The 27,725-nt window shown below is 37.8% G+C and overlaps 1 pseudogene across 1 annotated transcript in view; it reads right to left on the minus strand.

Moving 5' to 3' along the window:
• Positions 1-7,612: 7,612 nt before the first annotated feature.
• LOC309855903 (centromere protein N-like) overlaps positions 7,613-27,725 on the minus strand; it is a 65,872-nt pseudogene continuing 45,759 nt past the window's right edge. Inside the window, exons 4-5 of the transcript in view lie at positions 8,385-8,559; positions 7,613-8,324 (exon numbers count right to left, since the gene is read on the minus strand). The product of the transcript in view is annotated as a centromere protein N-like (transcript). The remainder of the gene's footprint in view (positions 8,325-8,384; positions 8,560-27,725) is intronic.

Raw genomic sequence — 27,725 nt, forward strand, 5'->3', positions numbered from 1 at the left:
CATTAGTTCATGCACTCCAGTACTGGACCTATGTAACCTGGGAAACCTCATGGAAACAAGATAATAGGTTTAAAATGAGTGGAGTATACTGTTTATTTTGTTTAGTCCCTTCATTTGGTTTTCACAGCATTTCCAGAGAGAATATTATCCAGGGTGACAATAATTTGAGGATCACTTTGTTCTGTGGTAGAGTTTATCTAGAAAACAGTTGAAGTCACATCATGGTGTATCTTGTATCGTAGGAAGTATTAAACATTCTCAGGGGGGCGCCTGGGTGGCTCAGTGGATTAAGCCGCTGCCTTCGGCTCAGGTCATGATCTCAGGGTCCTGGGATCGGGTCCCGCATCGAGCTCTCTGCTCGGCAGGGAGCTTGCTTCCCTCTCTCTCTCTCTCTGGCTGCCTCTCTGTCTACTTGTGATTTCTCTCTGTCAAATAAATAAATCTTAAAAAAAAAAAACAAAACATTCTCAGGGCCAGGGGCTCCACTGGGAAATGTGGATAAAGATGAATGTAAATTTTATACTTTATGTCCACAGATCTTTTCACTGTTGGCAGTGATACTTAATAATAAAAGCAGTAATCACAGTCACAGATAATCTTTGGAACTAAAAGTCAAAATTAGGTGTGTTATAATTTGAACAGTTTTAACACCTATTTTGGATTGCTGATAGTACCTAATGTAGATGCAAGCCATAAATCTAAAACAGTGATTGGTTATCGCAATCAGATTCCTATTTATGTTATGTCTTCATACATCAAACCTCCCTAAACAGTGGTGGTGTCACCATATCCAAAATTGGCTTTTTCTTCTATGACTCCATTTACTTTTTCCTTTTTTTCTTTCATTTATTATTATTATTATTTTATTTTTTAATTTATTTTTTTAAAAATTTCTTCTCAGTGTACCAGAATTCATTGTTTATGTACCACACCAAGTGCTCCATGCAATATGTGCCCTCCATAATACCCACCACCAGATCACCCAGCCTCCCACCCCCCACGCCTTCAAAACCCTAAGATTGTTTACCAGAGTCCATAGTCTCTCATGGTTCATCTTCCCCTCCAATTTCCCCCAAACTCCCCTCTGCTCTCCATCTCCCCATGTCCTCTGTGTTATTTGTTATGCTCCACAAATAAGTGAAACCATATGATAACTGACTTTCTCTGCTTGACTTATTTCACTCAAAATAATCTCTTCCAGTCCCATCCATGTTGATACAAAAGTTGGGTATTCATCCTTTCTGATGGAGGCGTAATACTCCATAGTGTATATGGACCACATCTTCTTTATCCATTTGTCTGTTGAAGGGCATCTTGGTTATTTCCACAGTTTGGTGACTCTGGCCATTGCTGCTATGAACATTGGGGTACAGATGGCCCTTCTTTTCACTACATCTGTATCATTGGGGTAAATATAGTATAGATTTCTCTAGGCAGTATAGACATTTTAACAATGTTTATTTTTCCAATCCATGAGCATGGAATGGTCATCCATCTTTTTGTGTCTTCTTCAATGTCTTTCATGAGTGTTCTGTAGTTCCTCGAGTACAGATCCTTTACCTCTTTGGTTAGGTTTATTCCCAGGTATCTTATGGTTCTTGGTGCTATAGTAAATGGAATTGATACTCTCATTTCCCTTTCTGTATTTTCATTGTTAGTGTATAAGAAAGCAACTGATTACTGTACATTGATTTTGTATCCTGCCACATTACTGAATTGCTGTATGAGTTCTAGTATCTTGAGGGTAGAGTCTTTTGGGGTTTCCATATAAAGTATTATGTCATCTGCGAAAAGAGAGTTTTTGACTTCTTCATTGCCAATTTGAATACTTTTTATTTCTCTTTTTTGTTGCTGTTGCTGTTCCTAGGGCTTCTAATACTATGTTGAACAAGAGTGGTGAGAGTGGGCATCCTTGTCGTGTTCCTGATCTCAAAGGGAAGGCTATCAGCTTTTTCCCATTGAGGAAGATATTTGCTGTGGGTTTTTCATAGATAGATTTTATGAAGTTCAGAAATGTTCCTTCTATCCCTATACTTTGAAGTGTTTTAATCAGGAACGGATGCTGTATCTTGTCAAATGCTTTTTCTGCATCAATTGAGAGGACAATGTGGTTCTTCTCTCTTCCCTTATTGATTTGTTTTATCACATTGATTGGTTTGCGAAAGTTGAACCATCCTTGCAACCCAGGGATGAATCCCATCTGGTCATGGTGGATAATCTTTTTAATGTATTGCTAGATCCTATGAGCTAGGATCTTGTTGAGAATCCCAGCATCCATTTTCATCAGGGATATTGGTCTGAAATTCTCCTTTTTGGTGGGGTCTTTGCCTGGTTTGGGGATAAGGGTAATGCTGGCTTCATAAAGAGTCTGGAAGTTTTCCTTCTGTTTCTATTTTTTGAAACAGCTTCAGGAGAATTGGTGTTATTTCTTCTTTGAAAGTTTGGTAGAATTCTCAAGGGAATCTCTCAGGTCCTGGGCTCTTGTTTTTTTTGGGAGGTTTTTGATCACTGCTTCAATCTCGTTACTAGATATCAGTCTATTCAAGTTGTCAATTTCTTTCTGGTTTAGTTTGGAAGTTTATAGTTTTCCAGGAATGCATCCATTTTATCTAGGTTGCTTAACTTATTGACATATAACTGTTGGTGATAATTTCTGATGATTGTTTCTATTTCCTTGGTGTTAGTTGTGATCTCTCCCTTTTCATTCATAATTTTATTAATTTGGGCCTTCTCTCATTGGCCAATGGTTTATCGATCTTATTGATTCTCTCAAAAAACCAGCTTTAATTTCATTGATCCCTTCTACTGGATCTCTAGTTTCTATCTCATTGGTCTCTGCTCTAATCTTCCCTTCTTGTGTCTGGAATTGGCTTAATTTGTTTTTGATTCTTCAGTTCTTTAATATGTAGAGACAGCTGGTGTATTCTGAATTTTTCAATTTTTCTGAGGGAGGCTTGGATGGCTATGAATTTCCCCCTGAGGACCGCCTTTGCTGTATCCCATAGGTTTTGGACAAAAGTGTCTTCATTCTCATTGGTTTCCATGGATTTTTTATGTTCTTCTTTGATTTCCTGGTTGATCCAAGCATTCTTAAGCAAGGTGGTCTTTAGCTTCCAGGTGTTTGAATTCCTTCCAAATTTCTCCTTGTGGTTGAGCTGCAGTTTCAAAGCATTGTGATCTGAGAATATGCAGGGAGAAATCTCAATCTTTTGGTATCAGTTGAGCCCTGATTTGTGACCCACTATGTGGTCTGTTCTGGAGAAGGTTCCATTTGCACTCGAGAAGAATGAGTATTCTGTTGTTTTAGGGTGGAATGTTTTGTGTATATCTATGAGGCCCATCTGGTCCAATGTGTCATTCAATGCTCTTGTTTCTTTATTGATTTTATGCTTGGATGATCTGTCTACTGCTGAGAGTGGTGTGTTATGGTCTCCTACTATTAATTTATTCATATCAGCATGATTCTTTATCTTGATTAACAGTTGTCTTATGTAGTTGGCTGCTTCCATACTGATGGCATAAATATTTACAATTGTTAGATCTTGGTGGATAGACCCTTTAAGAATTATGTAGTGTCCTTCTGTATCTCTGACTACAGTCTTTAGTTTAAAATCTAATTTATTTGATATGAGAATCGCTACCCCATCCTTCTTTTGAGGCCAATTGGCATAAAAGATGCTTCTCCATCCCTTCATTTTCAGTCTGTATGTATCCTTAGGTTCAAAATGGGTCTCTTGTAGACAACATAGGGATGGGTACTGTCATTTTATCCAATCTGCAACCATGTGCCATTTTATGGATGCATTTAGGCCATTCACCTTGAGAGTGATTATTGAGAGATATGTTTTTATTGACGTAGTGTTACCTGTGAAGTCTGTATTTCTATAGATTGTCTCCATATATTTTCTGTTCAATGATATTCTTGGGTTTTTCCCTCTTTTATAGAACTCCCCTTAATGTTTCTTGCAGTGCCGGCTTGGTGGTCACATACTTTTTTAACCTTTTCCTGACTTGGAAGCTCTTTATCTCTCCATCCATTTTGAATGTGAGTCTTGCTGGATAAAGTATTCTTGGTTGCATGTTCTTCTCATTTAGTGCCTTGAATACATCTTGCAAACCCTTTCTGGCTTTCCAGGCTTCTGTGGACAGGTCTGACGTTATTCTGATAGGCTTTCCTCTGTATATAAGGATACTCTTCCCCCTAGCTGCTTTCAAGAGCTCCTGTCTAAAATTATGATTCATCATTTTCACAATCATGTGTCTCGAGGTCTTTCTAGATTCTGTGATCTTGAGGGGAGACCCTTCTGCCTCTAGTACACGAACGCTGGTTCCATTCTCCAAATTGGGAAAATTTTCATGGAGAATTTGTTCAACTATCTTCTAGTCTTCGTTCTTTCTCTTTCCCCTCAGGGATTCCAATTATTCTGATGTTGGAATGTTTCATGGCATCATTTATTTCCCTAATTCTGTTTTCATGGCTTCTAACCTGTTTATTCCAGGCTTCCTCCTGATCCTTTTTCTCTATCAGTTTGTCCTCCAGATCACTAATTCTATCTTCTGTCTCAGTTACCCTAGGTTTTAGAGAATTTAGGTTCTATTGGAACTCACTGAGAGCATTGTTAACGTCATCTCTGATGGCTTTCACTTCTGCCCTAATTAATCCCATCTTGTCACCAAAGGCTTTCTCCAACCTAGCTATTGCCTGGATAATTGTTAGCCTGAATTCCCTTTCTGACATACTGTTTATGTCCATATCCAAAAGCTCTGATGAAGAGGGTTCAGTCTCTGAATTTTTCCTCTGTTGGGCATTCCTCTTCCTAGTCATTTTGGTGAGATATGGCTGAGGGGATGTGTAGCTTGATGTATCAACGTGGTGCAGGCAAGTTGCACTCTAGAATGCTTCTGAGCAATTGAGATTTCCCACCAAAAAGAATGAAAAAAACAAAACAAAACAAAACAAAAAAAAAAAAAAAAGGAAAGAGAGAGAGAGAGAGAGGCAGGAAAAAAAGAAAAAAAAAAAAAAAGAAAATATAAAAGAGAAGGCCCAGCCCAAATGGGCCCCAAAGGTAAGATTTATAAAGTATACAAACAAAAATGGACAAGGAAAATGACCAACAAAAGTAGATGACAAGAGGAGAAAAAAAAAATAAAAAGAACCCCTCAAAATGAACCCCAAGTATAATATTTATATACTACCAGAACAAAAACAAGTACACAGAAACACTGACAGAAGAAAAAGATGGGAGGGTGGTTATAAATTCTCAGTGTGGGCAAGGAAGGTTATTTTGATTCTTCTGGATATATCTTGATATCTTTGTTAAAGGATTCAACTGAGAAAATTAAAACTGGTTTACATATAGGGGTAACATTGATTGGGGAAAAGGGATTACCTTGAAGCTTATCTCTATATGAATATTAAAAAAGAATAAAATAAAATAGAAAAACAGAAAAGCAAATGAAAAACACAGGTGTATGTATCAAAAAAGTTCAGGTTAAAAGGTTATTATGGAATTTGATGTACTGAACATCTCATTGTGATGGTAAATAGGTTAAAAAGTTATATAATAACAATGAAAAGAATCAGAAAAGTGGGAATGAATTAAAAATAAAAGTCGTATCTATGAAGTAGTGGTGGTTGTCCTCTTGTGTGGTTTTTTTGTTTGTTTTTTGTTTTTGTTTTTGTTTTGGCTGGCTTTCTGGGGGAGGGGCCTGCCACATGTTTTTTCTGGGAGTCTTGCTAGAGTTGAGTCCTCCTACCTCCATCAAGGGGCTGGGCTCTGAGGAAACCGTTTTTTCAGGCTTTTGTTCTCTGGAGGTTTTTTTGGTTTGTTTGGTCATTTGTTTTCTCTCCCCTTGGTGGCTTTCAGTGGTTCTTTGGAGGTTTAAAGGAAAGCAAACTGTACCCAGTCCTCCATCTCAGAGAGAAGCCTCAGTCTGTTCCCCTCTGGGTGCTCCAGAGCACATAAATTCTCCCTCTGCCACTGGCAGAGTACATCCCTAGTCATGGTCTCTGGGGTCATGGGAACTCCTGCTTGTACCCAAAACCATGAGAAATACTAGCTGTGGCTGTCTGGGCAGGTCCAGACCGCCAGAGAGGTTCCAACCAGAGATAGCGCACTGAGATGTTCACGCTGGTCTGGGCTGAGAGTGTTCAGAATCTCCTGGTCCTGGAGAGCACCAGCTGGCGCCTGCACGCACCTCTCACTGGGAAGTGTGTGGGGCGCAACTCAGACCCTGGTCCTGTCGCGCAGCACACCTGCAGAGCACAGAAGGCTGTGGTTCTAGAGAGCACTGGATGGTGTCTACCCCAGACTACCTGACGGGCACCAGCACCCAGATGCTCTCAGGCGCACAGGCGGCTCAGGGACCAAGACCTGGTTTCTTTGCTGCACTCTGATTCCTCGCTGGCGGTGGCAGTCCTGGGTCCATGGGCTTAAGTCCCTGTCCCTGACCAATTCCACCAATTTCCCCTTAAGATCTTTTGCTCTTTTTGAGTGCTTTCAGCCAGACTCCAACTTAATGCTGGTCCCCAATCACAGGGCACTCTTGTATTGGGGTATTATTTTCCAATGGGTTGCTTCTGGTGGCTCCCTCCCCCTTTTGTTTATCTTCCAATATTAGTCCGATGTTCCCACTCCACTTTACCTGTTCACTGGCATCTTCTGCCCCCATAGAGATCTAGAAGTGTAAAATTCTAATCTCAGGCTGATTACACTTAATCTCAGTGATCAGAGTTCTTTGGCAGGTAATCAGCTTGCTTTAGGGGACAGGTTGAAACAGCACCTCCTACTTCTCTGCCATTTTGTCTCCCGTCCCCTTTTCTTTCATTTTTAAAAAATCAATTCCTAAAGATCTTTATTCACAAATCAGCAAGTATTTAATACTAAAAGCAGTAATCACAATCACAGATAATCTTGGGAACTCAAAGTCCAAATTAGATGTGTTATAATTTAAACAGTTTTAACACCCACTATTTTGGATTGCTGACAGTCCCTAATGCAGGTTAAAGCCATCAATCCAAAACAGTGGTTGGTCATTGTAACCAGATTCCTAATCAGCAAGTGTTGTTGCATTTGAATGTCATATGTATGGTAAAACAGATTATGAACAGTATCATATTTGCAATGAAACTATTATTTTATATAACTGAATCATCTGATATGCTACCTCCAGGATAACTTAACAGACACAGCTCTACCTTCTAAATGGATCACTTTTATGATTTTTCCCAGAAAGTGTCAAGTTGAGTATAGTTTCTTGCTGCTTCTTTCCATGATTCAAGGCTTAAGCAACTAAAACTAGCTTGAAACAAGTAATTATAACATGATCTCTCCAGGATCGAGGAGAGATAGGAGTGAGAAAAAGGACATCTTGTCACTTTTTAAAGGTCCACAATTGCTATGCTTTGCAGGGTGTGGAGGGAGAGGAGTTCACAGTGGAGGAGGAAGGAATCAGTCCCAACAATCATATAAACATTTTAAACTTGTCAATATCAAGAGTGAATTTCTAAAACACAAGTTTATAAATAGAAGCCATCCAGCTAGCTGTTAACTGAAATGCATATGCAGTATAGTCAAGGGAGTATTCTGTTTACAAAACCACATATCTCTTATTAGAGATATCTAATTTTAAAATAATACATTCCCTTACTGGATATACAAGTGAGCAATGGAGGAAGTGGTGCATTTGCAATACCGGCTGGTGCTAAGGATTTCAACCTGTCCAGAAGATGTGAGCTAGAGAACATTTTTAGGCACCAGAGTGGTTCTTTTCTCTCAGCCAAGATGTCTCCATTTAAGTCATTTTGAATTTTATTTCAAGCTTATTTTGTGAAAATTCTAGTCTTGGTTAAGGATAGTTTCCAAAAGTTTCTTGAGTTACTCCCTTGACTCCCTCTTTATTGTTTTTATGAACGATCACTGAATCCATGTGTATATCCAGCTCAAGTGTTCTTTCTTGTAGAAGTGAGTTTCAAAGATCTGATTATACTGTTTAAAAACAACAGACTTAAGAGAGCCCAGATGCTGGCCACTGAGGTCCATATTCACAATCTTATGGTGGTTGTTACCAGCTATCAGTGCCTGACCCAGAAGCTCTTCAGCTGTCAGGAAGAAATGAAGGCATAGGGAATCTGGGAATAATACACCACATAAGTAGGTTTGTACCGGTTTGGCTTTCTATACTGTATCCCAGGCAACTTGAATCCATACTGCATTTTCCTCAGCGTCTCTGAGGCAGACTCACATTTTTAAATGCTCTCTGAAGAATTTTTTTTTAAAATGATCTTTTGAATTGTTCCATATCAAAAAGGTCAGGGTCTTCACCTGGTTCTTTACTCATCTGAAAAATATGCCACACTTTCTGGTGCTGATGAAATTAAGTATATTTGATGTCTAAAAGGTCTGTGTCGTTGAGACTTGCACGCTTCTCCTCCCAAGGCAGAAGCAAGTCCTGCACAAAAGATTCCTTTCTCTGTTGGAATTTTATGGTCTGAAGTTGATTTTCAGACAAAAAGTCTCAGGCTTTGAAGATTGTTGTCATTTCAGTCACTGGGATTTTCTTATTTATTTATTTATTTATTTGATTCCAAGTTTTTATTTTATTCTGGTTAATTAACCTATATGGTAAAAAATTGGTTTCAGCTGTGGAATTTAGTGATTCATCACTTACATAAAACACCCAGTGTTCATCACAAGTGCCCTCCTTAACACCCGTCACCCATTTAGCCTACCCCTAACCACCTCCCTCCATCAACCCGATTTGTTCTCTATAGTTGAGTCTCTTATGGTTTTGCTTTCCTCTCTCTTTTCCCCCGTTCCCCTATGTTCATCTGTTTTGGTTCTTAACTTTCAAATATGAGTTTAATCATATGGTCTTCTAGGAAGGGACTGCTGTCCTGGTTCTTAGGCCAACTTGTCCTAGTAAAAATGCACCTGCAGGGTGCAGAGGGTGGACCAGGGTGTAAGTGGCTCCAGCTTCCATTGGGGGTGCTGGGTTGCTCACTGAAGTCTGTCAGTGTTTTTGGGTATGGGGAAAATGGTGACTCCTCACTCTCATGTTCCCAAAGTGGGGAATTCACACTTGCCACTGTTCAGGAAACCCTCACAAGAAGAGTGAACAATCTCTTTCTTGTGTTCCTGGATTCTGTCAGATACCTGCTTTTACCCTGGCTGTGTCCTAGCTGACTGTCTGCCAGGCGACACAGTACTCCTGTGTTTGATCTCAGGAAGGCAGCAATTTCAAAACTCCAAATTTTAGAGATCTGTGAGGTATGGACCTGGGCTGATTCTCTGGGGGAGGATCTTCTCATGCTGTGGCTGATATCAGTTAGTCCCAGAGAAGCAGTTGCACTACCATGCTGGGGCTTTGAATTTATGGTAAAGTGCAGCAAAAAGCTACACCAAGGTCTGCTCCCCTCAGCAGGTGTCTCTTTCTATGCTAACGACTGTTCACCGGCTCTTTTATCCCCTGAGAAGCTGTGCTACCTCTCCCAAATGCACTCCAAGAAGGGGAAATTTCTCTCCCAGTATGTGACCCAGGGAATCCTCAAACCATGCTGTTCACTCCTGGCCCTGTTCCCTTCTTCCCCACAGGAGCACTCCTATGCCAGCCAATCTCCACTCGGTAGTGGCTTAGACTTCTAAAACCTCAGACATTGAGCTCCACTGCTTATAAAAACACGGATAATCAGCTGCTCTAGTTTTTCCAGTTGATTTTTTTGGGGGATGTGTTTCTCTTGTGCAATTCCCTGTGTGCTGCTTTTTCTCGGTTTCTCTTTCTCTTTCTCTCCTCTCTCTCCAAGATCAATGCTCCATCCCCTCTGCAGCATCCATGATTCTTTTCTACCCAGAATTGGGTCTCCCCACCTCTTACCTTCCATGATGTGGCTTCTTTTCTCCCTCTAGTTCTGCAGTTTGTTCTCTCAGTGTTTAGATTGATTTCTTGGGTGTTCAGAATGACTTGATATTTATCTAGTTGGGTTCGAGGGCTGAGACAAGCATAGGGTCCTCCTACTGCTCTGCCACCTTAACTCCTCCCCCAGTCATTGGGATTTTCAAGATCATCCTCTTGATAAACTCAGCAATAGTTCATTCATTTCTTTGGCAGGTCCCTCTGCCAGCAGAGTCTCTTCTCAGCAACTCTTCCCTTTCTCTCTCTCTCTTTTATATTGAAGTATAATTAACATAGAGCATTGTTAACTTTTGACATACAACTTAATAAATCAGTAATCCTATACATTACCCAGTGCTCATCGAGGTTAAGTGTACTCTCAATCTCTTTTATCTATTTTACCCATCCCCTCACCTCCCTTCTGGCAACCACCAGTTCTCTGTATTTAAGAGTCTGGTCCTTTCCTTTTCCAGTCCTTCTTTTTCTTTGTTTGTTCATCTGTTTGAAAATTCCACTTATGGGTGAAATTATATGGTATTTGTCTTGCTGTGACTGACTTATTTCACATTATATTGTATACCTGAAGCTAGTATAACATTATGTTAATTATTATTGAGTTAAAAATATATACATTAGTTTTAAAAATCACTTCTAGTTTCTTTTTTGAATTTTCATTTTTATTGGATAATTCACTCCTTCATTATATATTTTGTTAAATGTCATGTGGGTTTATCAGTGGGAAACAAAAAGGGAACATAAACACATACTTAGAACATAAACTGAGTATACGTTCGGTAACCAATCACCAAAAGACTGAAAAAAAAATAATGTGATTGGTCATTTACCATAATATACATCTGTTATTTGCATAGTAATTTATGTACTGGAGAGCTAACAGTAAAGTTTGTACTTTATTCAATTACTGGCCGTCATTGTACCATGGTGAATGAAATGTGAACTGTGTGTTTTTGGGGGATTGGTATTATTGAACTAACGCATGGTAACTGGAATCTATGCATTCTAAAACTGTGCAAAATGAGGACATTTTTACTATTTGGCTTGAATACCAATCATTTTAGTATATATGTGGACATATATGTGAAATTGTCTTTTTTAGCAGCCAATTATAAGCTAGTATATATTTTTTAAATAGACCTTTTGTAGAGTATAATTACATCTAGATTTCAATAGATGGCCTTATTTATATTGTATTAACTACATATATTAGATGTCTGTAGAGTGAAGCAAAAAGGCTATCTTACTGTTTTAGGCATTCCAAGGCCAATGTATGTGAGAAGTCTGAGCTTTGTATGTCCAGAATCTGTTATGTGAAAATGCTCACTGCTTTATGGCTCAGAGACCTACCATCAAGTTGTCCACAGTGTGGAACAGGGGAGAGGATGGGCTATGTTCATTGAGCCACTGACTTGGCACTGCTTAGCACAGTAAACCTTCCAGGTGTCTTCAGTAAGCCCATAATTAAAACAGTTGGATCAACCCCTTTAAGCAATCAAAGCCCAAAAGGGCAGAAAGAGCCTGACTAGTGCATTTAGCAGATAATTTATTGAATATGTATTAAATAATAGTAAGTGCTAAGCACTGGTGAATAAAATATCAAAAGACAATGTCCCTGGCCAAATGTAACTTAAAATCTATTGGAAGAAACAGACAATACCAAGAAAACATAAAAATATGATTATACATTGTGGTAAAAATATTAAAGGGAAAGGGAAATTGGATGTAATGTAAAATAAGGGAGAGAGACATAATTACTTTAGAAATGGTGGTTAGAGGAGAAATCTGTGAAAAGATCACATTTAAAGACAGACTTAAGGAAAAAGAAGTCAGCCACGAAGGAAATGGGTTGCACTTTCTATGCAATGTATGTAAACTATTCTAGCTACATAGAGGTCAACAAACTATAGCTCATGGCCTGAACCTGTCCATATATAACTTTTTTTGGGGGGAATACAGTCAAGCTAATTTATTTATTATCCATAGCTGCTTGATGTTATAATAGCATAGTTGAATAGTTGTAACAGAAATTGTATGACCCAAAAGTTTAAAATAATTACTATCTGTTGTTTAAAAAAAATGTTTTCCAGTCATGGGCTAGAAAGTAAGAATAATGTCATATGATGAAGTTGAAAAAGTAGGACAGAATAAAATCATTCAGGACTTCAGCAACAGAGAGAGAGAGAGAGAGAGAGAGAAACGGAGAGAGACAGAGAATTAGCTTGTGTTTTGTTATATGTTAAAAATCCGCTATACAATGGGAAGCCATTGAAATGTAGGAAGCAAAGGAGTGTTATGATCCAATTTATATTTAAGAAGATCATTCTGACATTTGATTTTAAATCATAGTATAGAAATAGTAAGAGACCACTATTCCTACTATAACTAGAAAAAAAAAACACCAAAACAAATAAAATACAAAGATCAAGAATTTCTAGATCCACATAAGATATAGAAAATTGGAAAAGGGGGCACCTGGGTGGTTTAGTCAGTTGAGTGGCTGCCTGCAGCTTGGGTTATGATCCCAGTGTCCTGGGATTAAGCCTCGCATTGGGCTTCTTACTCAGCTGGGAGCCTGCTTCTCCCTCTCCCTCTGTCTGCTACTCCCCCTGATTGTGCTCTCTCTGTCAAATAAATAAAATCTTAAAAAAAAAAAGTTGGAAAAGGTCAGGCTCATCAAATAGCCATCTTCAAGAAAAGAAGATACAGAGGAGAAGATGGTGGAGGAGGAGGAAAATACTAGGCTTGTCTCATCCCATGAATACAACTAAATAACCATCAAATAATATGTGATATATCAGAAATAAATCTGAAGACTAGCAGAACTAACTCCACAACTAAAGACAGAGAAGAAGATAGGAAATGTAGAGACTATCGCTTGGGAGAGAAATGGATTTTTGCTACTGTGGTGGGGAGGGAGCCATGGATGCAGAGAAGGGCCAGAGACAGACTATCACACAAGGGGAGTGCAAAGGGAAGATGAATCCCCACAACAATGGGCTTGAAAAGTGAGGATACATTTCATGAGTTCTGGCAACCAGCAGGGCTTAAAGCTTGGAGTTTTAAAGGTCAGCATGCTTGTCTTAGAGGGCTGGGAGGACACTGGGGCTGCTCTTAGAGAAAAGGCAGGGCAAACAGCCTGTGACATACACCATGGAAACAACTATCTGAAGAGCACTTGAGACACACAGTTGGGAGGTTAATTGCTCATCTCAGGGTATGTCCCAGAGAGGCAACATTCAGAGCGACCCCTCCAGAAACAAAGGAATTGGTAGGTGCCATTTTTCTTCCCACTGCTCAGCATAAACACAGAGCCACCTGTAGGAAACAGTGAAGTGCCAACTCTTGCTACCTTACCTAACTTGCTTTCACCAAGCCCTGTCCGCCACCATGCTCCTTCCCAGTCATGCTTTCCTCAGTTGCAGTGTGGTGGGCATCCTCCCCCTAGAAGACCAGCCCAAACCACTGCCAACACCAAGTCACCTGAGCCCAGTTTTGCAGAGCCTCAGTTCAAGTAGCAGTGGTGACAGGTCTCATTTCACAAGCAGACCAGAGCACACCTAGATAAAACTTACCATATTCAGTCCAGGGACCAAAAACTACCCACAACAAGCAAAGAGAAACTCTGTAGAAGACTGGCCTGAACAGCGACATCACCAGGACACAATAGCAGAGCACACACCACATACATTGGAGACACTCCCAGCAATGCCAGACCCTGAGGAACAGGAGACACTACACTGCAGGGCACTATAGGACTCTTCTTCATAAAGCCATTACCCTGAAGAACAGGAGAAGTAGCTGACTTTCCTTACACACAGAAATAGGCACAGATGTTATAACGCCAAATGAGAAGGAGAAATTTGCCCTAAAAGAAAGAACAGCACAAGACCAAAGCCAGAGATCTAACTGAAACCAATAGAAGTAACACACCTGATGAAGAATTCAAAGTAATGATCATAGGGATACTCACTGGACTTGAGAAAAGAGTAGAAGGCATCAGTGAGACCCTTAACACAGAAATCGTAAAAATAAAGAGCTCAGTAGCAAAAATAAAAAGCTCAATAAACAAAAAGAGAAACACACTTGATGGAATGAACAGCAGGCTAGAAGAAGCAGAGCAACAAATTAATGACCTTGAAGACAGAGTAATGGAAAATCATCAAGCTGAACAAAAGAGAAAAAAAGAATTATGCAGAACCTGAATAGACTTCAGGAAGTCAGTGACTCCATCAAATGTAATAACATTTGATTATAGGAGTCCCAGAAGAAAAGAGATAAAAGGGTACAGAGAATTTATTTGAAGAAATAATAGCTGAAACTTCCATAATCTGGGGAAGGAAACAGATACCCAGATCCAGGAGACACAGAGAACACCCAACAAAATCAACAAAAGCAGATCCACACCAAGACATAAGTAATTAAAATGGTAAAATGGACTGGTGAATCACTGAACTCTACTTATGAAACTAATACTACACTATATGTTAATTAGCTGAATTTAAATAAAAAATAAATTAAAAAAATAAAATGGTAAAATGTAGTGACAAAGAAAAAATATTAAAAGCAGCAAGACCAAAGACAATTACATACAAAGGAAATCATAGAGGGCTACCAGTGCATTTTTCAGCAGAAACATTCCAAGGCAGAAAGATGTGGCATGATATATTCAAAATGCTGAATGGAAAACACCTGCAGCAGCCAAGAATACTGCATGCAGCAGGGCTATTACTCAGTATAGATGGATAGAGTTTCACAGACAAACAAAAACTAAAGGAGTTCATGACCACAAAATCAGTCCTTCAAGAAATATTAATGGGGACACATTGAGTGGAAAGGAAAGATCAAAGACAATATCAAGGTAAGAAACACAAAAACAGTAAAAAAAAAAAAATTGAATATTTATGTAAAACAAATCAGTGAAGGAACTCACAAAATAAAAAAATGTATAAAAGGACACCATAGGCCTAACATAGGAAGAAGAGTAATAATGGGTTGAAATTTTTTTCAAAGATTTTATTTATTCATTTGACAGAGATCACAAGTAGGCAGAGAAGCAGGCAGAGAGAGAGGAGGAGGCAGGCTCCCCATTGAACAGAGAGCCCAATTCGGGGCTAGATCCCAGGACCCTGGGATCATGACCTGAGCTGAAGGCAGAGGCTTTAACCCACTGAGCCACTCAGGCACCCCAACGGGTTGAAATTTAAATGATTATCAACATAATACAGACTGCTGTATGCAGATGATGTTATATACAAACCTAATGATAACCACAAATCAAAAACCACAAATAAGTATGCAAAATATAAAGCAAAATAAATTCAAATATATCTCTAAGTTTCCAGCAAACCAGGAAAGAGGGAAAGACAAGAAATGACCAGAAAATCTTCAGAAACAATCACAAAAAGGTAACAAACTAGCAACAAATATAGATCTTTCAATAATTACTTAGAATGTAAATGCACTAATTACATTAGTAATTAGTAATTAGTCTGTCACAGAATGCATAAAAAACAAGACTAATCTATATGCTACCTACAAGAGACTCATTTCAGACCAAAAAATACCTACAGATAAAAAGTGAGTGGGGTGGAGAAAAGTTTATCATACAAATAGATGTCAAAACAAAGCCACAGGTGGCGCCTGGGTGGCTCAGTGGGTTAAGCCGCTGCCTTTGGCTCAGGTCATGATCTCAGAGTCCTGGGATTGAGCCCCGCATCGGGCTCTCTGCTCAGCAGGGAGCCTGCTTCCTCCTCTCTCTCTGCCTGCCTCTCTGCCTGCTTGTGATCTCTCTCTGTCAAATAAATAAATAAAATATTAAAAAAAAAAAACAAAGCCACAGTAGCAATACTTAAGACAACTAGACTTATTTATTTATTTAGTATGTTATGTTAGTCACCATATATTACATCATTCGTTTTTGATGTAGTGTTCCATGATTCATTGTTTGTGTTTAACACCCAGGGCTCCATGCAATCGATGCCCTCCTTAATACCATCGTCAGGCTAACCCATACCCCACCCACCTCCCCTGTAAAACCCTCAGTTTGTTTCTCACTGTCCATAGTCTCTCATGGTTTGTCTCTCGCTCCAATTTTCCCCCTTCCATTTCCCCCATCCTTCTCCTAATGTCCTTATGCTCCACAAATAAGTGAAGTCATATGATAACTGACTTTTTCTGCTTGACTTATTTCACTCAGCATAATCTTCTCCAGTCCCATCCATGTTGATGCAAAAACTGGGTATTCATCCTTTCTGATGACTGAGTAATACTCCATTCTATATATGGACCCCATCTTCTTTATCCACTCATCTGTTGAAGGGCATCTTGGCTCTTTCCACAGTTTGTTTATTGTGGACATTGCTGCTATGAACACTGGGGTGAATATGACCCTTCTTTTAATTACATCTGTATCTTTGGGGTAAATACCTAGAAGAGCAATTGCTGGGTTACAAGATGGCTCTATTTTTAATTTTTTGAGGAACCTCCATATTGTTTTCCAAAGTGGCCACACTAGCTTACATTCCCATTAAGTTTAAGAGGGTTCTGCTTTCTCCACATCCTCTCCAACATTTGTTGTTTCTTGCCTTGTCATTCTTTCCCATTCTAACTGGTGTAAGGTGGTATCTCACTGTGGTTTTGATTTGAGTTTCCCTGATGGTTAATGATGAACATTTTTTCATGTGTCTGTTAGCCATTTGTATGTCTTCTTTGGGGAAGTGTCCATTTATGTCTTCTGCCAATTTTTTGAATTGATTATTTGTTTTTTGAGTGTTGAGTTTGAGAAGTTATTTATAGATCTTGGATATCAGTCCTTTTTCTGTAGTGTCATTTGCAAATATCTTCTCCCATTCCGTGGGTTGCCTCTTTGTTTTGTTGACTGTTTCCTTTGCTGTGCAGAAGCTTTTGATCTTGATGAAGTTAAAAAAGTTCACTTTCTCTTGTTTCCCTTGCCTTTGGAGATGTGTCTTGAAAGAAGTCACTGTGGCTGATTTTGAAGAGTTTCGTACCTATGTTCTTCTCTAGGATTTTGATGGATTCCTTTCTCACATTGAGGTATTTCATCCATTTAGAGCTTGTCTTTGTGTATGGTGTAAGAGAATGGTTGAGTTTTATTCTTCTATATATAGCTGTCCAATTTTCCCAGCAACATTTATTGAAGAGACTGTCTTTTTTTCCACTGGATATTTTTTCCTGCTTTGTTGAAGATTATTTGACCATAGAGTTGAGGGTCCATATCTGGGCTCTCTATTCTGTTCCATTGGTCTATGTGTCTATTTTTGTGCCAGTACCTTGCTGTCTTGGTGATCACAGCTTTGTAATATAACTTGAAATCAGGCAATGTGATGCCTCCAGCTTTGTTTTTCTTTTTTCAACATTTCCTTGGCAATTCGGGGTCTTTTCTGGTTCCATACAAATTTTAGGATTGTTTGTTCAGCACTTCAAAAAATGCCAATGATATTTTGATCAGGATGCTTTGAAAGTATAGATTGCTCTGGGCAGCATAGACATTTTAACAATGTTTATTCTTCCGACCCATGAACATGGAATGTTTTTCCATCTTTTTGTGTCTTCTTCAATTTCTTTTGTGAGTGTTCTGTAGTTCCTCGAGTATAGATCCTTTACTTCTTTGGTTAGGTTTTTTCCAAGATATGATGTGGTTTTTGGTGTGATTGTAAATGGAATAGATTCTGTAATTTCTGTTTTTCAACAGTTTCATTGTTAGTGTATAAGAAAGCAACTGATTAATGTGCTTTGATTTTGTATCCTGCCACATTACTGAATTGCTGTATGAGTTCTAGTAATTTGGGTTTGGAGGCTCTTGGGTTTTCCACATAAAGTATCATGTCATCTGCAAAAAGAATTTGACTTTTTCTTTGCCAATTTGAATACCTTTTATTTCTTTTTGTTGTTGTTCCTAGGACTTCCAGTACTATGTTGAACAATAATGGTGAGTGGACATCCTTGCCATATTCCTGATCTTAAGAGAAAGGCTTTCAGCTTTTCCCCATTGAGAATGATACTCACTGTGGGTTTTTCATACATGGATTTTATGAAATTGAGGAATGTTTCCTCTATCCCTATACTCTGAAGAGCTTTAATCAAGAAAAAGATGATGTATTTTGTCAAACGCTTTTGGATGGGTCCTGTCTGTTTATGCAATGTACAACCCTGTGTTGTTTTATGGGAACTGTTCACATTGAAAGTGATTATTGAAAGATATGATTCTGTTGTCTTCCTGTTGCCTGTGAGGTCCTTGTTTATGGATTATCTCTGTAAATTTCAGTTTTATATAACTCTTGAGCTTTTTCTCCTTTTATAAAACCCCCATTAATATTTCTTGCAGGGCTGGCTTAGTGGTCATATATTTTTTTAGTTTTTGCCAGTCTTGGAAGCTCTTTATCTCTCCATCCATTCTAAATGACAGCCTTGACAGATAAAGTACTCTTGGCTGCATGTTCTCATTTAGTACACTGAATATGTCTTGCCAGCCCTTTCTGGCCTGTGAGGTCTCTGTGGACAGGTCTGACATTATTTTGATGTTTCTTCCTCTGTATGTAAAGAATCTCTTCCCCCATCTGCTCTTAAGATGGTTTCCTTGGTTTTAAGATTCACTAGTTTCACTATTACATGCTGGGGCATTGGATTATTCTCCTTGATCTTGGGCAGTGTTCTGTCTCTGGGACATGCACGCTTGTTTCATTCCCCAGATTAGGGAAGTTTTCAACTAGGATTTGCTTAAATATTTCTTCTAGTCCTCTCCCGACCCCAGGGATCCCAATAATTCTGACATTGGAACATTTCATGATATCATTTATTTCTCTAATTCTGTTTTCATAGATTCCAAGCTGTTTGTTCCAGGCCTCCTCCTGAGTCTCCTTTTTTAATAGTTTGTCTTCTAGATCATTATTCATTATTCTGCCTCATTTGCCCTAGCTGGTAGAGAATCTAGATTAGATTGGATCTCACTGACAGCATTTTTAAGTTCTTTCAGATCAGCTCTCACTATTGCCCTTAGAGTATCAATGTTGTCATTAATGGTTTTCTCCAACCTAGCTATTGTCTGCATAACTGTTACCCTGAAGTCTATTTCTGACATCTTGCTTATATCCATATCCATTAGTTCTGTGTCAGAGGTCACAGTATCCGGATTTTTCCTGTGTTGGGGGTTCCTTCTTTTGTCATTCTTTGGAGGATTGGTTGAAGGAATATACAGAGTCCAAATTATTGATCACAACCCCAGCAAAATGCACCTCTTTTATAGGGACCTTAGGGTTGTTGGCCTCTTGTTCTTTCAGCCTGTGTTCTGGGGGAGGGGCCTGGTACACCGTTACTTAGGCAATCCTGTTTGGGCAGAGTGGTTCTGCCCCCTGTGGGGGGAATGGGCTCAGTGAAAACCAGTTTTGGGGGGCTTTTGTTCTCTGGCGGCTTTCCCTGGCAGCTTTCTGCTTTTCTTCTGAGAGTCAGAGAAGAAGTGACCATATCCAAACTTCTGTCTCAGAACAGAGAGAGTGCAGCATGTTCTCCTGTAAGTACTCCAGTCCACACTGTCTTTGTTTTTGTCTGTACAGCTAAAAACCACAGTGTCCTGGGTTGTGCACCCCACAGCAGCACTCCCAGCCCTCACTTCCAGGTCCAGGCACATCTTTCCCTTTTGTGCTTCTAAAACTGCCAGCTGCCCTCAGTTCACACACAAACCCCTGCAGCTCCAGGTTTCAGTCTGGGACCTGCCCTAAAGTCCTTTCCTCACCACTACCAGTCTGTGAGTCTGTGCCTGGTCCCCAGCATGGGAGGCTTTTGCACTCCAGCAGCACAGAATCCCAGAGGCTCTCTCCCCCTTCCATTTATCTTCTGGTGTCTGCCACAGAATCATGGTTTCCCACTTCATACCTTGAAACAAACTGCCAGAGATATTCTATTGGTATAGATCTGGATATATATTCTTACATCTCAGGCTGATTTCATTGGTGTTTAGAGTGGTCCGGTAGATATCCAGCTCAATTCAGGGGACCTGTCGAAATAGGGTCACCTACTACTTGGCCATCTTACCCCCTTCCCCAAACCAGACTTGAAGAAAAAAGACTAGCAAGAGAAAAGGAAGGACACTATATAATCATAAAGAGGACAAACAAAAGATATAAAAATTATAAATATTTATGCACCCAACATGGGGGCACCCAAATACACAAAACAGTTAATAACAAACATAAAAGAACTAGTCAATAATAATACAATAATAGTAGGAGACTCTAACAACTCACTTATATCAATGAAAAGATTATCTAAACAGAAATCATCAATGAAGTAATGGCCCACTTCAATAGATGCAGAAAAAGTATTTGACAAAATACAATATCCATTCATTGATAAAATCCTCAAAAAAGTAGTTTTAAAAGAAACCTGCCTCAACATAATAAAGGCCATATATGAAAAACCCACACTAAACATCATACTGAAAGTGGAAAAACTGAGAGCTTTTCTCTAACATCAAGGAACAAGACAAGATGTCCACTGTCACCACTTTTATTCAACAAAGTACTGGAATTACTAGCCACAGCAATCATATAACAAAAATAAATAAACCCATGCAAATTGGTAAGGAAGAAGTAAAATTTTTACTATTTGCAGAAGACATGACAGTTTATATAGAACACCTGAAAGACTACCCTCAAAATTACTAGAACTGATAAATGAATTCAGTAAAGTTTAAGGATAGAAAATAAACATATAGAAATCTGCATTTCTATACACCAATAATGAAACAACAGAAAGAGAAATTAAAGAAACAATCCCATTTGCAATTTCAAAAATTATAAGACACCTAGAAATAAACCTAACAAGAGAGGTGAAAGAACTCTACTCTGAAAAGTAAAAAACACAGATGGAAGAAATTGAAGATGACACCAACAAATGGAAAGATATTCTATGCTCATGGATTGGAAGAACAAATATTACTAAAATGTCTATACTGCCCAATGCAATCTACATATTTAATGCAATCCTTATTGGAATTCCAACATAGTCTTAGAACAAACAATCCTAAAGTTTGTATGGAACCACAAAAGACCCCAAACAGACAAAACAATCTTGAGAAAGAAGAACCAAACTGGAGGTATCACAATTCTAGACTTCAAGTTGTATTACAAGTTGTAGTGACTAAGGTGGTATGGTACTGGCACAAAAATAGACACATGGATCAACAGAACAGAATAGAAAATCCAGAAACAAACCCACAACTATATGGTCAGTTAATCTTTGACAAAGCAGGAAAGAATATCCAATGGGAAAAAGATGGTCTCTTTAATAATGGTGTTGGGAAAATTAGAGAGCAACATGCAAAGTAATGAAACTGGACCACTTTCCCACACAATACACCAACACGAATTCCAAATGGACAAAAGACCTAAATGTGAGATCTGAAACCATAAAAATCCTAGAAGGGAGAACAGGCAGGATCTTGTCTGACATCAGCTGTAGCAACATTTTTCTAGCTATATACCCTGAGACAAGGGAAACAAAAGGGAAAATAAACTATTGGGATGTCATAAAAATAAAAAATAAAAAAAACTTCTGCATGGTAAAAGAAATCAACAAACTAAAGGGAAACCTATAAAATGGGAGTAGATATTTGCAAATGACATGTCCAGTAAAAGGTTAATATTCAAAATATATAAAGAACTGATACATCTCACCATCTAATAACAAAATAATCTGACTTAAAATGGGTTAAATGTAAAAAGACAGGAAGATATGCTATGATAACACTAATGAAAAGGTAACTGGGGTAGCTATGTTAATTTGAGTTAAAACAGTCTTCAGAACAAAGACTAATTATCAAAGATTAGATGGGACATTGTACAATGATAATGGGATCAATTCTCTAAGAAACCATAACAATTCTTAATGTGTATGCATCTAAGAACAGAACACCAAAGTATTTAAGGCAAATCTGATGAAACTGTAAGTTGACAGAGATGAATACACTATTACAGTTTGAGACTTCAGCACTCTATAATTATTAATGAACAAAACTAGCAAGTAGAAACAGTAAGAACATAGTTGAACCAAGCAACCTCACCAATCAACTGAATCTAATTACCATGTATGGAATATGCCATCCAACAACAGCTGAATACATATTCTCAAGTTTGCACAAAACATTCTGCAAGATATGCCACACTTTGGGGACTAAAATCCACCATAACAAATTTAGAAAAATAGATATAATAAAAAGCATACTCTAGGATGGTTCAATATTCACAAATCAATGTGATACATAACATCAATAAGAGGATAAAAACATGATATTTTCAATAGATGCAGAAAAAGAATTTGGTAAATACAACATCCATTCATGATAAAAGCCCTCAACAAAGTAGCTTTAGAAAGAACATACCTCAACACAGTAAAAGCCATATATGAAAAACTCACAGCAACATCATACTCAATGGGGGAAAACTGATAGCTTTTCCCCTAAGTACAGGAAAAATACAAGGATGTCTTATGTCATCACTTTTATTCAACATAGCACTGGAAGTCCTAGCCACAGCAGTCAGACAACAAAAAGAAGTAAAAAGCATCCAAGTTGGTAAGGAAGAAGTAAAACTTTCCCTATTTGTAGATGACATGATACTATATAGAAAACCCAAAAGACACCACCAAAAAAACTGCTAGAACTGATACATGAATTTAGTAAAGTTGCAGGACACAAAATAAATATGTCAAAATCTGTTGAATATCTATGCACTAATAATGAAACAGCAGAAAGAGAAATTAAGAAAACAATCTCATTTACAGTTGCACCAAAAATAAGATACATAGGAAAAACCTAACCAAAGAGGCGAAATAACTGTACTCTGAAAGCTACAGAACCTTGATGAAAGAAATTGAAGATGACAAAGCAATGGAAAGACATTCCATTCTCATGGATTGGAAGAACAAATATTACTGAAATGTCTATACTACTCAAAGCAATCTACACATTTAATGTGATCTCTATCAAAACAACAACATTATTCACAGAGCTAGAACAAGCAATACTAAAATTTGTATGGAACCACAAAAGACCCCAAATAGCCAAAGCAATCTTGGAAAGAAAAGCAAAACTGGAGGTATCACAATTCTAAACTTAAAGTCGTATTGTTTTACAAAGCTGTAGTGATCAAGACAGTATGGTACTGGCACAAAAATAAACACATAGATCAATAGAACAGAAAAGAAAATCCAGAAAGGAACCCAAAATTTTGTGGTCAATTAATCTTCGACAAAGGAGGAAAGAATACCCAATTGGAAAATGACAGTCTCTTTAACAAATTGTGTTGGGAAAACTAGACAATCATTTGCAAATGAATAAAACGGGACCACTTTTCTACACTGTTCACAAAAATAAATTAAAAGTGGATGAAAGATCTAAATGTGAGACCTGAAACCATAAAAACCCTGTAGAACACAGGTAGTAATGTCTCTGACATCAGCTGTATCAACACTTCTCTGGATATGTACCCTGAGGCAGGAGAAATAAAAACAAAAAGAAACTATTAGGGCTTCATCAAAATAAAAAGCTTCTGCACTCATCTGTTGATGAACATCTAGGTTCTTTCCATAGTTTGGCTATTGTGGACATTGCTGTTATAAACATTCGGGTGCATGTGCCCCTTTGGATCACTACGTTTGTATCTTTAGGGTAAATACCCAATAGTGCAATTGCTGGGTCATAGGGCAGTTCTATTTTCAACATTTTGAGGAACCTCCATGCTGTTTTCCAGAGTGGCTGCACCAGCTTGCATTCCCACCAACAGTGTAGGAGGGTTCCCCTTTCTCCGCATCCTCGCCAGCATCTGTCATTTCCTGACTTGTTGATTTTAGCCATTCTGACTGGTGTGAGGTGATATCTCATTGTGGTTTTGATTTGTATTTCTCTGATGCCGAGTGGAAGATGTGGTATATATACACAATGGAATACTATGCAGCCATCAAAAGAAATGAAATCTTGCCATTTGCGACAACATGGATGGAACTAGAGCGTATCATGCTTAGCGAAATAAGTCAAGCAGAGAAAAACAACTATCATATGATCTCCCTGATATGAGGAAGTGGTGATGCAACATGGGGGCTTAAGTGGGTAGGAGAAGAATAAATGAAACAACATGTGATTGGGAGGGAGACAAACCATAAATGACTCTTAATCTCACAAAACAAACTGAGGGTTGCTGGGGGGAGGGGGTTTGGGAGAAGGGGGTGGGATTATGGACATTGGGGAGGGCATGTGCTTTGGTGAGTGCTGTGAAGTGTGTAAACCTGGTGATTCACAGACCTGTACCCCTGGGGATAAAAATATATGTCTATAAAAAATAAAAAATTAAAAAAAAAATAAAAAATAAAAGCACTAATCAATGAAACTGAAAAAAAAACTAAAGAAAATCAATAAAAAAATTGTTAGATGAATTATATATATATAAAAAAAGCTTCTGCACAGTGAAAGAATCAACCAACAAAAAAAAGTAAAAGGTAACCTATGAAATGGGAGAAGATATTTGCAAGTGACATATCTGGTAAAGTATTAGTATCTAAAATATATATGGAACTACAAAACTCAACACCCAAAACCCAAATAATCCAATTGAAAAGTGGGAGGAAGACATAAACAGAGATTTCTCCAAAGAAGTCATTTATAGATGGCCAACAGACACAAGAAAATGTGCTTAACATCACTCATGATCAGGGAAATACAAAGCAAAATCACAATTCTCACACCAGTCAGAATGGCTAAAATCAAGGATACAAGAAAAAACAGGTGTTGATGAAGATGTGAAGAAAGGAAAACCATCTTGCACTGTTGGTGGGAATGCAAACTGGTGCAGTCACTCTGGAAAACAGTATGGAGTTTCCTCAAAATGTTGAAAATGAAACTACCTTTCTTTTATTTTTTTTTTTTAAAGATTTTTATTTATTTATTTGACAGAGAGAAATCACAAATAGGCAGAGAAGCAGGCAGAGAGAGAGAGGAGGAAGCAGGCTCCCTGCTGAGCAGAGAGCCCGATGCGGGACTCGATCCCAGGACCCTGAGATCATGACCTGAGCCGAAGGCAGCGGCTTAACCACTGAGCCACCCAGGCGCCCATGAAACTACCTTTCAATCAAGTATTCACACTCCTGGGTATTTACCCCAAAATGCAAAATGTTAATTCTAAGGGATAGATGTACCCCTATGTTTATGGCATCATTATTTACAGTAGCCAAGATATGATAGCTTCCCAAATATCTGTCCATCAACTGATGGATGGATAAAAAAGATGTGGTATATACATACAATTGAATATTACTTAGCCACAGAAAAGAATGAAATCTTGTTATTTGTGATGACATGGATGGAGTTAAAGAGTATAATGTTAAAAGAAATAAGCCAGTTAGGAAAGACAAAGATGATGTAATTTCATAAATATGTGAAATTTAAGAAACAAAGCAAATGAGCAAAGGGAAAAAAGAAAAGAAAAGAGAGACAAGCCAAGAATCAAACTCAACTATAGAAAACAAACAGATGGTCACCAGAGGAGAGGTTGAGTAGGCTGGGATGGGTAAAATAGCAAATGGGGATTAAGGAGTGCCCTTGTGATGAGCCCTGGGTGATGTGTGGAATTGTTGAATCACTTAATTGTATGCCTGAAACTAATATAACACTCTATGTTAACTGTACTGGAGTTAAAAAAAAAATAGAATGGGAGGGAGAGGAATAAAAATAAAATAATAAAATAAAATATATATGTCTTGGGTATGAAAAATATAACATAGAGAATGTAGTCAATATTTTAATAACTTTGTATGCTGGCAGATACATTTTCTGTTAATAATAATAACAGATAACACTTTACCAGATATGTCACTTGCAAATATCTTCTCCATTTCATAGGTTACCTTTTACTTTTGTTGGTTGATTCTTTCACTGTGCAGAAGCTTTTTATTTTGATGAAGCCCTTTGTATGGTAACTATGGTTATTATAGTGAGCACTGTATAATGTATGGAAGTGTTTAGTCACTATGTTGTATCCCTGAAACTAACATAATACTGTATATCCATTATCCTTAAATAATAACAATTAAAAGTAATTTAAAAATAAAAAAGTATGCTCTGAAACCACAATGGAATTGAATTAAATATCACTAAATGAAAGACACCTTGCATACCCTAAATAATTGGAAACGAGATTATATGCTTCTTTTTTCTAAATTTTATTTTATTTTTTCAGTAACTTGTTGATCAAAGAAGTTTCAGATAAATTTTACAATTTTGAAGTAAAAACCAAAAATTCTGAAAGAGGAAACATTACAACTGATGCCAAAGTAATATAGAGTGTCAAAAGTGACTAGAGTGAACAATTATATACCAACAGATTGGTAATCTAGACAAAGTGGATAAATTCCTAGAAAAATCAACCTATCAAGACTGAATCATGAAAAAAAAAAAACAGAAAATCTGATTAGACCTATAACTAGGGAGGAGATTGAAATAGTAGCCACCCCTGCCCCCTCCCACATTAAAAGTCCAGGATTGAATGGGTAATAAAAAACCTCCTAACAAATAATGGTCTTTACTGGAGAACTATACCAAACATTTAAAGGTTAACACCAATCCTTTTGAGACTTTTCCAAATAATTGCAGAGAAAGAAACACCTCAAAACTTATCGTATGAGGCTGACATTAAAGCTGGAGGCATCACACTCTCTGATTTCAAAATATATTATAAAGTTATAGTAATTTAAAAAGTATACTAGCATAAAAACAGACATGTAGATTAAAGGAATAGACTAGAGGGCCCAGAAAAACGCATATATGTCAAGGGTGCATATTTTAGAAGAGTGTCAAGAATATACAATGGGGAAAGGACAGTCTCCTCAACAGAAGATGCAGGGAAAACTGAATATCCAGATCAAAAATATGAAATTGGGCCTATGTACTACCTCACAAACACAAATCAACTCAAAATGGGTTAAAATTTTAAACATAAGTCCCAAAACTAAAATTCGTAGAAGAAAACATATGAGAAAAATTTCATGATATTGAGGTTGGCAATGATTTCTTGGCTGTGACACCAAAAGTACAAGAAGCAAAAGCAAAAATAGACCAGTGGAAATACATCAAATTCAAAAGCTTCTGCACAGGAAAAGAAACTTTTAAGAACATGAGAGGCAACTTATGGAATGGAGAAAATTTTTGGAAATGACTTGTCTGAGAAGAGATTAGTATTCAAATATTCAAATATGTAAGAAATTTTCAACTCAATATAAAAAAACCAATTTACCTGATTAAAAAATGGATAAAAGATGTGAATACAGGTTTCTCCAAAGAAGACATGTAAATTACCAACAGATGGGTGAAGAGATACTCAACATCAGTAATGCAAATTAAAGACACAATGAGATACAACTTTATACCCCTGAGGATGGCTATCATAATACTTTTGAAAAAGCAAAAGACAATATGCATTCGTGATGATGTGGAGAAGTTGGTGGGAATGTAAAATGGTACAGTTTCTATGGAAAACAGCTTAGAGTTTCCTCATGTAATAAAAAAAAAAAAACTACTGTATGATTCAGAAATTCCTCTTCTGGGTATATACCCAAGAAAATGTAAAGAAGGCTCTCCAAGAGATATATTGCACTTCCACGTTTATTATAGCATTAGCCACAATGCCTAGATATGGAAACAACCTAATTGTATATCAGCAGATGAATGGATAAAGAAAACACGATGTATAGATAACAATAGCATATTTTCAGCCTCAAAATGGAAAGAGATCCTGCCATATTGGACATGGATGAAC

Source organism: Mustela nivalis, assembly GCF_964662115.1.
Source record: "Mustela nivalis genome assembly, chromosome: X".
In the NCBI taxonomy this organism is placed as follows: Eukaryota; Metazoa; Chordata; class Mammalia; order Carnivora; family Mustelidae; genus Mustela; species Mustela nivalis.